We start from the raw sequence: 12298 nt of genomic DNA on the forward strand, positions 1-12298 counted from the left end.
GATTTATTCGACTTAAGTTCGAGAGTGGAAAACTCTTTCTCCACTGTGCATACTGCCCCGGCCGAGGTCTTACGAACTCAGTCTTATAAATCACATAGGATCTCTCCTTATCTATCAAGGTCGATAGATTCCTTATAGGTGCATACCCTACTCCTACAGTAAACTTACTGCAGCCAATCTACACTGCATGGACCCATATGGCTAGAGACCATGTATGTGTGCAGTCAAACTACAATAACCTCACTGTGAGTAGCCGAAGCACCGCAGGTCAAAGGACCAGTCACACTACTGCAACATCAAGCAAGTCACTGACGAGTGGATAGACATCCAAGTGACTTCTTGTATTGGTCACGCTCAGTACCCTTGTTCTTAACAAGCACCTGCACTATTACTTCAGTGTCGCCACACTGTGGACTCGAGTCTCATCCATCCTTAAGGAAAGTAATCTGTGCACTGATCTCATCGGATTGATCACCGTCCTCGTGATGATCCATCGATCAGGAGCATTTAGAAATTAATCACCAATGATGCATGGCTCAAATTCTTAACTCTTAAGAATATGCATCATCATCTTATTAATTCTTGGACGATTCATAGACACATAAACAATATAAATGAAAAAGATGCCTTTTATTTATTCAATAATAATAAAGTCAAATACAAATTATGTCCCAGAATTAATAATGTGTCAGCCAAAAATTGGCTTCTAGGGCATACATCTAACAATCTCCCACTTGCACTAAAGCCAATCAGTCATATATCTTAGTCCCATCTTCTCAAGGTGGGCTTCAGTCTTTTGCTGACTTAGCTGTTTAGTGAATGGGTCTGCCACGTTGTCCGCGGAGTCTACTCTCTGCACCTCGACATACTTCTTCTCAACATAGTCGCGTATGAGGTGAAAGCGCCGCTCTATATGCTTGGACTTCTGATGAGACCTTGGCTCCTTAGCAAGGGCTATGGCGCCATTATTATCGCAGTAGAGTGTTATGGCATCTGATGACATTACATCCAATTCCGCAATGAATTTCTTGAACCAGAAGCCTTCCTTAGCAGCTTCGGAGGCGGCGATGTATTCAGCTTCCATAGTAGAATCAGCAATGATCGGTTGTTTGGAACTCTTCCAATTTACCGTACCACCATTGCACAAGAACACATATCCAGATGTTGACTTTCTATCATCGACATCAGTCATGAAGTCTGAATCTGTGTATCCTTCTACCTTCAACTCTAATGATCCTCCAAAAACCAAGAATAAATCTTTAGTTCTTCTCAAGTACTTAAGAATATTCTTCACAGCTGTCCAGTGTTCTTCACCTGGATTTGACTGATATCTGCTTGTGACACTCACAGCAAGAGCTATATCAGGTCGTGTACATAGCATGGCATACATGAGGCTCCCTATTGTCGATGCATAGGGAATCTTGCTCATGCGTTGAATCTCTTCAGATGTGTTGGGGCACATCTTCTTGGAGAGATGAATTCCATGCCTAAGGGGTAAAAGACCCCTTTTGGAGTTTTCCATGCTGAACCTTTTCAGCACTTCCTCTATATACATTTTCTGTGATAGGCCAAGCATCATTTTAGATCTATCTCTATAGACCTTTATTCCCAAAATATAGGATGCTTCCCCAAGGTCTTTCATGGAGAACTCTTTTGACAACCAGACCTTGACCGAGGTTAGCATGGGAATATCATTCCCTATCAGGAGGATGTCGTCCACGTACAGTACGAGAAATACGACAGCGCTCCCACTAACCTTTTTGTAAACACACGGTTCCTCTTCGTTTTTGATGAAATCAAACGTTTTGATTGCGTCATCAAAACGAGTGTTCCAACTCCGAGATGCTTGCTTTAGTCCATAGTTGGACCTTTGCAGCTTGCAGACCTTGTGATCTCCATCACTGAAAGTGAAACCCAGAGGCTGTTCCATATAGATATCTTCATCAAGATATCCATTCAGGAAAGCAGTTTTCACATCCATCTGCCAGATTTCATAATCATGAAATGCTGCAATGGCAAGCAGTGTTCGGATGGATTTCAGCATGGCTACAGGTGAAAAGGTTTCCTGATAGTCAATGCCTTCGCGTTGACTATACCCTTTCGCCACCAGCCTTGCCTTAAAGGTCTCTACCTTTCCATCCGGACCTATTTTCCTTTTGTAGATCCATTTACATCCAATAGGTACAATACCTTCTGGTGGATCTACTAAGGTCCAGACTTGGTTGGAATGCATGGAGTCTCACTCTGACTTCATGGCTTTCAGCCATTTCTCGGAATCGATATCAGATATCGCCTCGTTGTAGGTTTTGGGATCTTGTGTATGATCCCTATCTCCCACTAGGAACATTTCCTCGGTATCCTCTTCTAGTATACCTAAGTATCTATCGAAAGGATGGGAGACCCTACTAGATCTACGAGGTGGTTGAGGGACATCGTGTACTGGCTTTGTATGAATGGGTTCGATAGGATCCATGACTCGTTGCTTTTCAGAGACTTTCTCTTCAAGTTCAATTTTCCTCCCACTGCCTCTATCAAGGATAAACTGATTTTCCAAAAAGATGGCATGACGGCTCACAAACACATTGTGATCCTCTGAGATGTAAAAATTGTATCCTAATGACTCTTTAGGATATCCTATAAAACGAGCACTTATGGTCCTAGCCTCTAACTTGTCTGCCTGTAGTCTCTTGACGTGGGCCGGACATCCCCAAATCTTGAGATGACCAAGACTTGGTTTCTTACCATGCCATATCTCATACGGTGTGGTAGGAACTGATTTAGAGGAAACTCTATTCAATAAATAAATCGCTGTGAGTAAGGCATCTCCCCAAAGGAACATAGGTAAATCAGTGAAGCTCATCATGGACCTAACCATATCCAATAGGGTCCGATTCCTCCTCTCTGACACCCCGTTGAGTTGAGGCGTATCCGGAGGAGTCCATTGTGAGACTATGCCATTGTCCTTGAGATAGTCCCGAAATTCTCCACTAAGGTATTCTCCTCCTCGATCTGATCGAAGAGCCTTAAGGGATTTTTCAGTTTGTTTTTCTACTTCATTTTTGAACTCTTTGAACTTTTCAAAAGATTCAGATTTGTGTCTCATAAGATACACATACCCATACCGTGAATAATCATCGGTAAAGGTAATGAAGTACGAATAACGTCCCCTGGCTAGCACATCGAATGGGCCACATACATCTGTATGTACTAGGGTAAGTATTTCAGTGGTCCTCTCCCCATGTCCTACAAAGGGTAATCTGGCCATTTTTCCTTGAAGACAGGATTCGCAAACTGGATATGACTCGAAAGTCAATGAGCCGAGAAGCCCATCTTTATCCATTTGTTCATTCTGTCCTCTCCAATATGGCCAAGCCTGAGGTGCCACAAATATTTTTGGTTTATCTCATCCCTGGATCTTTTGGATCCTTTGGCATTCACTACTTGCTCAGACACATTTATAGATACATCCATATGCAAATGATAGAGACTGTCAATCATAAAACCACGTGCGACTATTTTATTTCTTAAATAAATAGAACAGCAGTCTTTGTCAAATGTAAAAACATGACCTTCCTGTGCTAGACATGAAGCAGAAATCAAATTTCTGCTAGCAGCAGGTACATAATAGCAGTCTCTAAGTAATAAACTAAAACCAGACGGTAGTCGCAGATGGTAGGTGCCGACAGCCACAGCAGCAACTTTTGCCCCGTTGCCAACCCGAAGGGTTACCGCACCTTCCGCCAGCCTTCTACTTTCCTTTAGACCCTGCATGGTAGTGCACAGATGAGCACTAGAACCAGAATCTATAACCCAACTAGAAGTAGAAGAAACCGTTAGATTAGTTTCAATTATGAGCAAATCTATACCTTCTGAAGGTTTGTCACCTTTCATGTTCTTCAGGCTCTCGAGGTATGAAGGACAGTTCCTCTTCCAGTGGCCGTCGACATTGCAGTGGAAACATTTTTCTTTGTCATTAGCCTTTTTCTTTTGAACTTCCTTCTTTGGCTTCTTGTCTTTCTTTTGCTTCTTTGCAGGCTTCTTTTTCTTCCAAGTAGACTTTCTCTTGGAACCAGAAGTCAACTCAGCAGCAAGGACATTGCCCCTTGAACCTTTCAAGGCTCCCTCAGCAGTTACCAACATATTGATCAGTTCAGTCTTAGTGCATTCAATCTTATTCATGTGGTAGTTTACTATAAACTGACCAAATGAATCAGGAAGTGACTGTAGGATCAAATCCACTTGCAATTCCTTGTGCATGTTCATTCCGAGCTTCTCAAGCTCCTCTAGGTCCTTGATCATAGTCAGACCATGATCATGGACAGACTGCCCTTCGCGCATCTTTGTCTTGAAGAGCCTCTTGGACACTTCAAAACGAGCTGTACGACTCTGCTCACCATACAACTCTTGCAGGTGTGCTAGTATATCCCTAGCAGTCTTGAGATTCTCATGCTGGCATTGGAGTTCATTTGACATGGATGCCATCATATAGCATTTAACTCTAATGTCATCATCCAGCCATTTTTGTTGCATCTGTCGCTGAACATCAGTAGGACGTGCTGGTAGTGTGGGGATATCTGAATCGAGTATGTAGCCTATTTTCTCACAGCTCAAAACAATTTTGAGATTTCTAAGCCAGTCCTTGTAATTGGTTCCGGTCAATCGGTTGGTCTCAAGAATACGGGTCAAAGGGTTTGAGGCTGACATTATGATCTGCAGAGAGTAAAGATTCTAGTTAGACTTTTGTACTTGATCCTAATCTGTTCTAAGGTCTTTTAGAACAAATGTAACTCCTACTATTTTCTCGATTTCCTCACACTCCCCTGGTAGGAAAACGGAAATCCTACACGACTAGGGTTTCTAGTGGGTACTGCGGTTCCACCGATTTACATGCCACCTCACCTAACAGTTATTGATGACACATAGATTGATGAATGTACAACTCTTGTACAATGCTTCTCAAGCATGTTGCAGTGCTTCTTGGTCTCTAAGCCATGAAGACCTCACCTAACAGTTATTGGTCCCATTTCTTAGTTAAGTCAGATCCACCGTATAACCGTAGGAATAAAGTCGTCATTGGGTCCTCACCTAACAGTTATTGGTGCCCAACCCCACCTTTACCCTACAACATCTCATGTCTATAGAGAGGTCCAGCCCCCCGATGCAACTTGCCCACTGTGTCCAGCTGATGAGAGCACAAAAGTGCGATCTAAATACCCATTAACTTAGCCTAATGCTAGCAAAATAATGATAAATAATAGGTGTTAACATTTGCATGATTAAATATTTTATCCTTAGCACTTATTATAATTTTTATCATTATTTTATATAAATTCATCTTAAAAGAATGCATCTTCCTAACTGCAGAACAGAGCCCAGATTCAGCCATCCACAATGCATCTCGAGCATTTCCACGTCCGCATCCGTGAGCCACATCAGCCCTCTTAAGACCCGTCCGCGTCTCAGGATCCGTGATCAAATCATGCTGTGATCAGCCTTTCTCCCAGCTCTTGGAACCTGCGATCAAGTGTTTCTCTCGTGCGTCCACGAAGCTTCAGCGTCCCGAGTCCAACATCTGGCCGTCCGTGGTGATTCCGCCGCGTCCCAGCGCGTGTGATCAGCTCCCAGCATCCACCACGATTTTCAGCCTTCACCAGATCCCGCAGGAGTCCCAGATCTCAGCTTCCTTCCGCTTCTCCCGCAAGTCAGAGCATACATCCCAGTTCTCCCACGCATCTCAGCATCTGGGATCCTCCGCGTCCGAACCAGCTTCCGTTCCAGCTTCTTCGGAGTTCCAGCCACATCAGCTCCCAGCCTTCCGTCTTCCTCGCAGTCTCCGTGTCCCAGCTCCATCTCAAGCTCATCCGTTCGCTACCCAACCTCCCAACATCCTGCAGCCATCCGCGTTCGAAGATCCCGCATCCCAGCAAAGTCCCGGCCGTCCGCGTGCAAAAATCCACCGCGATCCAGCCTCTCCCAGACATCCCGCGTCCGTGATCTCAGCGTATGCGTCCCAGGTTCTCCCAATTCTCAGCAGTCCACGCATCCCAGCTCCTCTCGAATCTCCAACGATCCACCCGCGAAGCTCCCAGCGTCCGCGTGCATCCCGCGAAGATCGCGATCCATCCACGTCCGAGCTTCTCGCGTCCGGGATACTCGGCATCTCCACGTATTCCGGGAGATCAGGGACTCATCGCATTTTAAAAGGAGGGCTCTCTCGGCTGGGAGGAGGTATCCCTCATTCGGAAGAAAAGAAGAAACAGAGGAGGGCCCTCTGTCAAAAGAAAAAAAAAGAGAAAGGGAAACAGGGCCTCCCCTGTTTCCGAAAAGAAAAAAAGAAAGAAAGGAAAAGGGGAAAATGAAAGGGGGACTAATTTTTAAAATGGGTGGCTGATTTCTTAGGAGGGAGATGGAGGAACCTTTGATGTATTGCTCTTTGAAGTAAACTCTAAACTTTTGCCTTCAATGAATCATATTTACTGATATGTTTTTGATCCATGCATAGTTATTTCGTAGATAGTTCTTAAATGGATTATGATTATTGATATATGGATTGCTTTAGTATTTGATTCGTCGTAGACGTAGAAAGCACGACGAATGCTTAGAAATTGAGTTCATATGTTCATGAAACATATACCATGATTAGATCTATCCTACTATTCATTTTTAATCAAGAACCATAGAGTTTATTTCTTGGGTGCAATATCGTCAAGGGGGATTCCAGATCCCTACCATCTTTATTTTATTAAACTTTGTTTCTTGCTATATTGTTCTCCGATTTTAATTTCTGAAAATCAAACATAATTTTAATCCACAAATTTATTGAATTAATTAATCTAAAATTATATTAAATAATCTCATATACATTTCGTTCCCTGAGGATTCGACCTCGGACTCCCGAGAATTTACTACTTGTGCGATTCTCCTGCACTTGGGAGAACAATTTTATTTTTGCATCAAGTTTTTGGCGCCATTGTCGGAGAACGGCTGATTTATTAGTATATTTTTAGAGTTAATTTTTAGTTGATTTGTTAGTATTTTTCTTTTGAAAAAAAAAAATTGAATCTTTATTGCTGTTTTTTTTATTCCCTGCACAGTCTGCATCAAACTCTGATATCTGAGTAATTCACCGTCTGATTGGATTCAAATTTGGTCGTCGGGTGCAGGACCTGTGCACGACCATTATATTAATCTGAAACCTTGCTGCTGTCTGTTGTGAATTTTCTGTGTTTAAATTTTTTTTTTAGAATCAGAATTTTATTATTATCATATCTCATTAACCCTTGTTGCTAGTTGAAAATTGAAAAGAACTTTAAGAAAAGATCAAGGGTGATCATTAAAAGAATAAATAAATAAATAAACTCTGAAACTTTGTATGCTAGGGTGGAATAGGGACGACACCGGTCGATTAAGTCGTACAACTTTAGATCATCCCTTAGGACACATCCTTGAAATTCCTTGCAGTATCTCACCCTTTTTGAGATGGCAAATTTTCCTGATGATGTAGGAAGTCACCATGGTGATGAAGGTAGACCTCCAGTTATGACACTTCGACAATATTTACACCCTACTAGGACTAGTCAACCTTCATGCATGATTATTCCTGAAAATGTTGGACACTTTGAAATCAAACCAGGGGTAATTCAATTGCTGCCAAAGTATCATGGAATGGAATCCGAGAACCCTTATCTTCACCTTACGGATTTTGAGAAAATTAGTATCACGTTTAGAGTGCCAAATGTATCGGAAGATGTCCTTAAATTGACCTTGTTTCCTTTTTCCTTAAAGGATAAAGCCAAAACATGGCTGAACTCCTTGAGACCTAGATCGCTAGGAACATGGCAGGATATGCAAAGAGAATTCTTGAAAAAATTCTTTCCCACACAAAGGACTAACTTTTTGAAAAGGCATATTAGTAACTTCCAACAAAAAGACCATGAAACATTTTATGAATGCTGGGAGAGATTTAAAGATTTGCTTCTCTCTTGTCCTCATCATGGGTTTGAAACATGGAGAACCATTAGTTTCTTTTACGAAGGGTTGTCTCCACAGTTAAAACAATTTATAGAGACTATGTGCAATGGTCTATTTTTAGAAAAGCAATCCGATGAGGCATGGGACTATTTAGACTCTCTCGCAGAGACTGCACAATTATGGGATACAGGGGATAGAGTGAATAAACCTTTGGCTAAGCCTACTAGCATTGGACACGGGGGCCTTTACAACCTTAGTACTCAGGATGATATTCAGGCTAAAATGGCAGCCCTTACTAGGAAGGTAAAGGAAATTGAACTTAGAAGGATTGAACCCGTCAAGACCTTAGAACATAACAGCGAGTGTTGTAGGATTTGTGAGATGCCTGGTCATCTCACCACTGATTGCCCCACAATACCCGCATTCAAGGAAGTCTTGCATGATCAGGCCAATGTTATGAATACATATCAAAAATCTTTTAATAATCCTTTTTCGGGTACTTATAACCCTGGATGGAAGAACCATCCAAATTTCAGATGGAGGAATGACCAACCTCAACAAGTATATAACCCAACTCCTCCACCTCCGCAGCCTCATTATGCACACGCACCCCCTCAAAAATCCAGTCTCGAAGAAACTTTGCAATCTTTCATGCAAGGTCAAGCTAAAATCAATGATGAATTAAGAAATCAACTGACAACGCTGACCACTGCTTTAAGTGCTCAAGAGAAAGGTAAGCTACCAGCTCAACCACAACCTAATCCTCAAATCTATGGCGGTAGCAATGCATCATCTTCAACTTCGCATAAAGAATAAGCAAAGAGTATAATAACTTTGAGAAGTGGAAAGGTTATTGACCGACCAGTCCCAGAACAAACACACGTCATACCTGATTCTGACCCTCCCAAGACAAAAGAAAAGGATAATGAAGAAACTGAAACACCAATATCTACTGAAAAAATTGAATGTCCTTTTTCTGCACCATTTCCACAAAGATTAAAGCCCTTGCAAAAGCTTGAACCAAACTCTGAAATTCTTGAGCTTTTTAAGCAAGTAAAAATCAATGTACCTCTTCTTGATGCAATCAAACAAGTGCCTTCCTATGCAAAATTTTTAAAAGATTTGTGCACTGTCAAGCGTCGTTTAAATGTCAAGAAGAAAGCATTTTTGGCTGAAAATGTAAGTGCAATTTTATAGCATAACATTCTCCCTAAATATAAGGATCCAGGTTGTCCAACTATCTCGTGCATCATTGGCAATTTTAGGATTGAGCGAGCATTGTTAGATTTAGGAGCGAGTGTGAATTTGTTGCCATATACGGTATATGAGCAACTCGGTTTGGGTGAGTTGAAGCCAACAACTGTGACCTTACAATTAGCTGACCGGTCAGTGAAGGTCCCTCGAGGGATTATCGAAGATGTGTTGGTCCAAGTAGACAAGTTCTATTTTCCTGTCGACTTTATCGTACTGGACACACATCCGGCTTCCAATTCACCATCTCAGATTCCAGTCATCTTAGGACGTCCATTCCTTGCAACTTCTAATGCATTGATCAATTGTAGGAATGGTATCATGAAGCTTTCTTTTGGCAATATGACTTTGGAACTGAACGTCTTTAGTATAGGCAAACAACCCAGTGATCATGAAGAAAGTAAAGAAGTTGAATGGGTTGAAACCATTGCGGAAGAATATTTGTTAAAAGAAACATTTACTGAATTGACCGACAATGGTTTGATAGATTGGTGTTCTGAAGGTACTGCTGATGATATGGTCCCACCTATTTTAGATAACTCGGATGTCATGATGGTCAATGGGTGGAGACCGAGAATAGAGGAATTTGAACAGTTGCCATCTCTAAAAGCAAAGATAGTACCATCCCATGAACAAACACCTAAGCTCGAGTTGAAACCTTTACCGAAGGAACTCAAGTATGCCTTTCTTGGACCCGAGGACACATTTCCTATAATCATCTCATCTGATCTGGATCATGCCCAAGAAAGAAAATTACTTGGTGTTCTAAAGAATCATAAAGGAGCTTTAGGATGGTCTATTGCCGACTTGAAGGGGATTAGCCCTTTAATTTGCACGCACAGGATATATTTGGAGGAAAATGCCAAAACCACAAGGCAAATGCAACGCAGGTTGAATCTTACGATGAGAGATGTGGTTAAAGCAGAAGTCCTCAAGTTGCTTAAGGTGGGTATTATTTATCCAATTTCCGACAGTAAATGGGTAAGTCCTACTCAAGTCGTTCCTAAGAAGTCAGGTCTGACGGTAGTCAAAAATGAGCAGGGTGAACTAGTTCCAACTCGTGTTCCGACGAGTTGGCGCATGTGTGTTGACTACCGAAAATTGAATTTGGTCACTAGGAAAGATCACTTTTCCCTACCCTTTCTAGACCAAGTTTTAGAAAGAGTTGCAGGACACAATTTCTATTGTTTTCTCGATGGCTATTTTGGATACTACCAAATCGAGATTTCACCAGAAGATCAAGAGAAGACTACCTTCACTTGTCCTTTTGGCACATTCGCTTTCCGTCGGATGCCATTCGGGTTGTGTAATGCACCTGCAACATTCCAAAGATGCATGCTCAGTATTTTTGAAGACATGAATGAGAAATTTTTAGAAGTGTTTATGGATGATTTCTCTGTTTTTGGCGATTCTTTTGATGATTGTTTGTTACATTTACAAACTGTCTCAGCTCAGTGTATAGAAAAGAATCTGATACTGAATTGGGAGAAATGCCACTTCATGGTGCCAAAGGAAATTGTCCTAGGACATATTGTTTCATCGAAGGGCATGGAAGTTGATAGAGCTAAGATTGACTTAATCGCCAAGCTACCTGCACCCAAGACGGTTAGAGATGTTAGATCATTTTTGGGTCACGCGGGATTTTATAGGAGGTTCATCAAGGACTTTAGTGTCATAGCTTGACCATTATGTAACCTCTTATCCCTTGATACACCGTTCGATTGGACCGAAACATGTCAAGAGGCATTCGAAAAATTGAAGGCTATGCTTAGCACTGCACCCATCGTGCGACCACCTGATTGGTCATTACCTTTTGAGATCATGTGCGATGCTAGTGACTATGCGATAGGAGCTGTCCTAGGACAACGCAAGGATAATAAGCCATATGTCATCTACTATGCAAGCAAAACCTTAAATGATGCTCAAATGAATTACACCACCACCGAGAAGGAATTGCTTGCGGTAGTATTTGCATTAGACAAATTTCGCTCTTATATCCTTGGTGCTCCTATTGTTATCTTTACAGATCATGCAGCGCTAAAATATTTATTGGATAAGAAAGATGCCAAACCACGCTTAATACGATGGATACTTCTACTCCAGGAATTTGACATCACTATCAAAGATAAAAAGGGAGTAGAGAATGTGGTTGCTGACCATTTATCACAGCTAGTTTTTAATGATTCGGTGCCACAGTTGCCCATCAAGGACTCGTTCCCTGAAGAGCAATTGTTTGCACTTTCTACTATGCCATGGTATGCTGATATTGTAAACTTTCTTGTCACTAACCGGATGCCGGAGCATTGGGGATCGAATGATAAGAATAATTTCTTGCGTGAAGTAAGGAGTTATTATTATGATACCCCCTATTTGTTCAAGTATTGCAATGATCAAATCTTTAGAAGATGCATACCGGATCATGAGATTCAAAGTGTACTCTCTTTTTGTCATGCCAGTGCTTGCGGAGGACACTTTGCATCTAAGAAAACAACAGCTAAGGTGTTACAATGTGGTTTTTATTGGCCTACACTATTTAAAGATGCCCACGAGTTCTGTAGGACATGTGACCCATGTCAACATATTGGAAGTCTAACTCGTAGGCAAATGATGCCTCTTCAGCCCATTACTGCTATTGAAATTTTTGACATGTGGGGCATGGATTTTATGGGCCCATTTCCACCGTCTTTTGGATATGAGTATATTTTAGTTGGTGTTGAGTATGTGTCAAAATGGGTAGAAGCTGTTGCCTGTAGAACTAATGATCACAAACCTGTTTTGAAATTTCTTAAAGAAAATATTTTTTCACGGTTTGGAATGCCCAAGGTTATAATTAGTGATGGGGGAAAACATTTCTGTAACAAACCTTTTGAGATCCTGTTACGAAAGTACGGTATCACTCATAGAATTGCAACTCCTTATCACCCGCAGACTAGTGGCCAAGTTGAGTTAGCTAATCTGGAGATTAAACGAATTTTAGAGAAAACAGTGAATCCATCACGCAAAGACTGGTTTTTAAAACTTTCTGACGCATTGTGGGCTTACCGTACTGCTTATAAAACTATTCTTGGTATGTCCC

At 41.6% G+C, this 12298-nt stretch overlaps 1 pseudogene; it reads right to left on the reverse strand.

The window, feature by feature from the left end:
• Positions 1 to 7902: 7902 nt before the first annotated feature.
• Positions 7903 to 8000, reverse strand: LOC120105115 (small nucleolar RNA R71; annotated as a pseudogene).
• Positions 8001 to 12298: the final 4298 nt, after the last annotated feature.

Source organism: Phoenix dactylifera, chromosome 7, assembly GCF_051530095.1.
Source record: "Phoenix dactylifera cultivar Ajwa chromosome 7, Ajwa_hap1_PhDact_Kaust_v1.1, whole genome shotgun sequence".
NCBI lineage: Eukaryota > Viridiplantae > Streptophyta > Magnoliopsida > Arecales > Arecaceae > Phoenix > Phoenix dactylifera.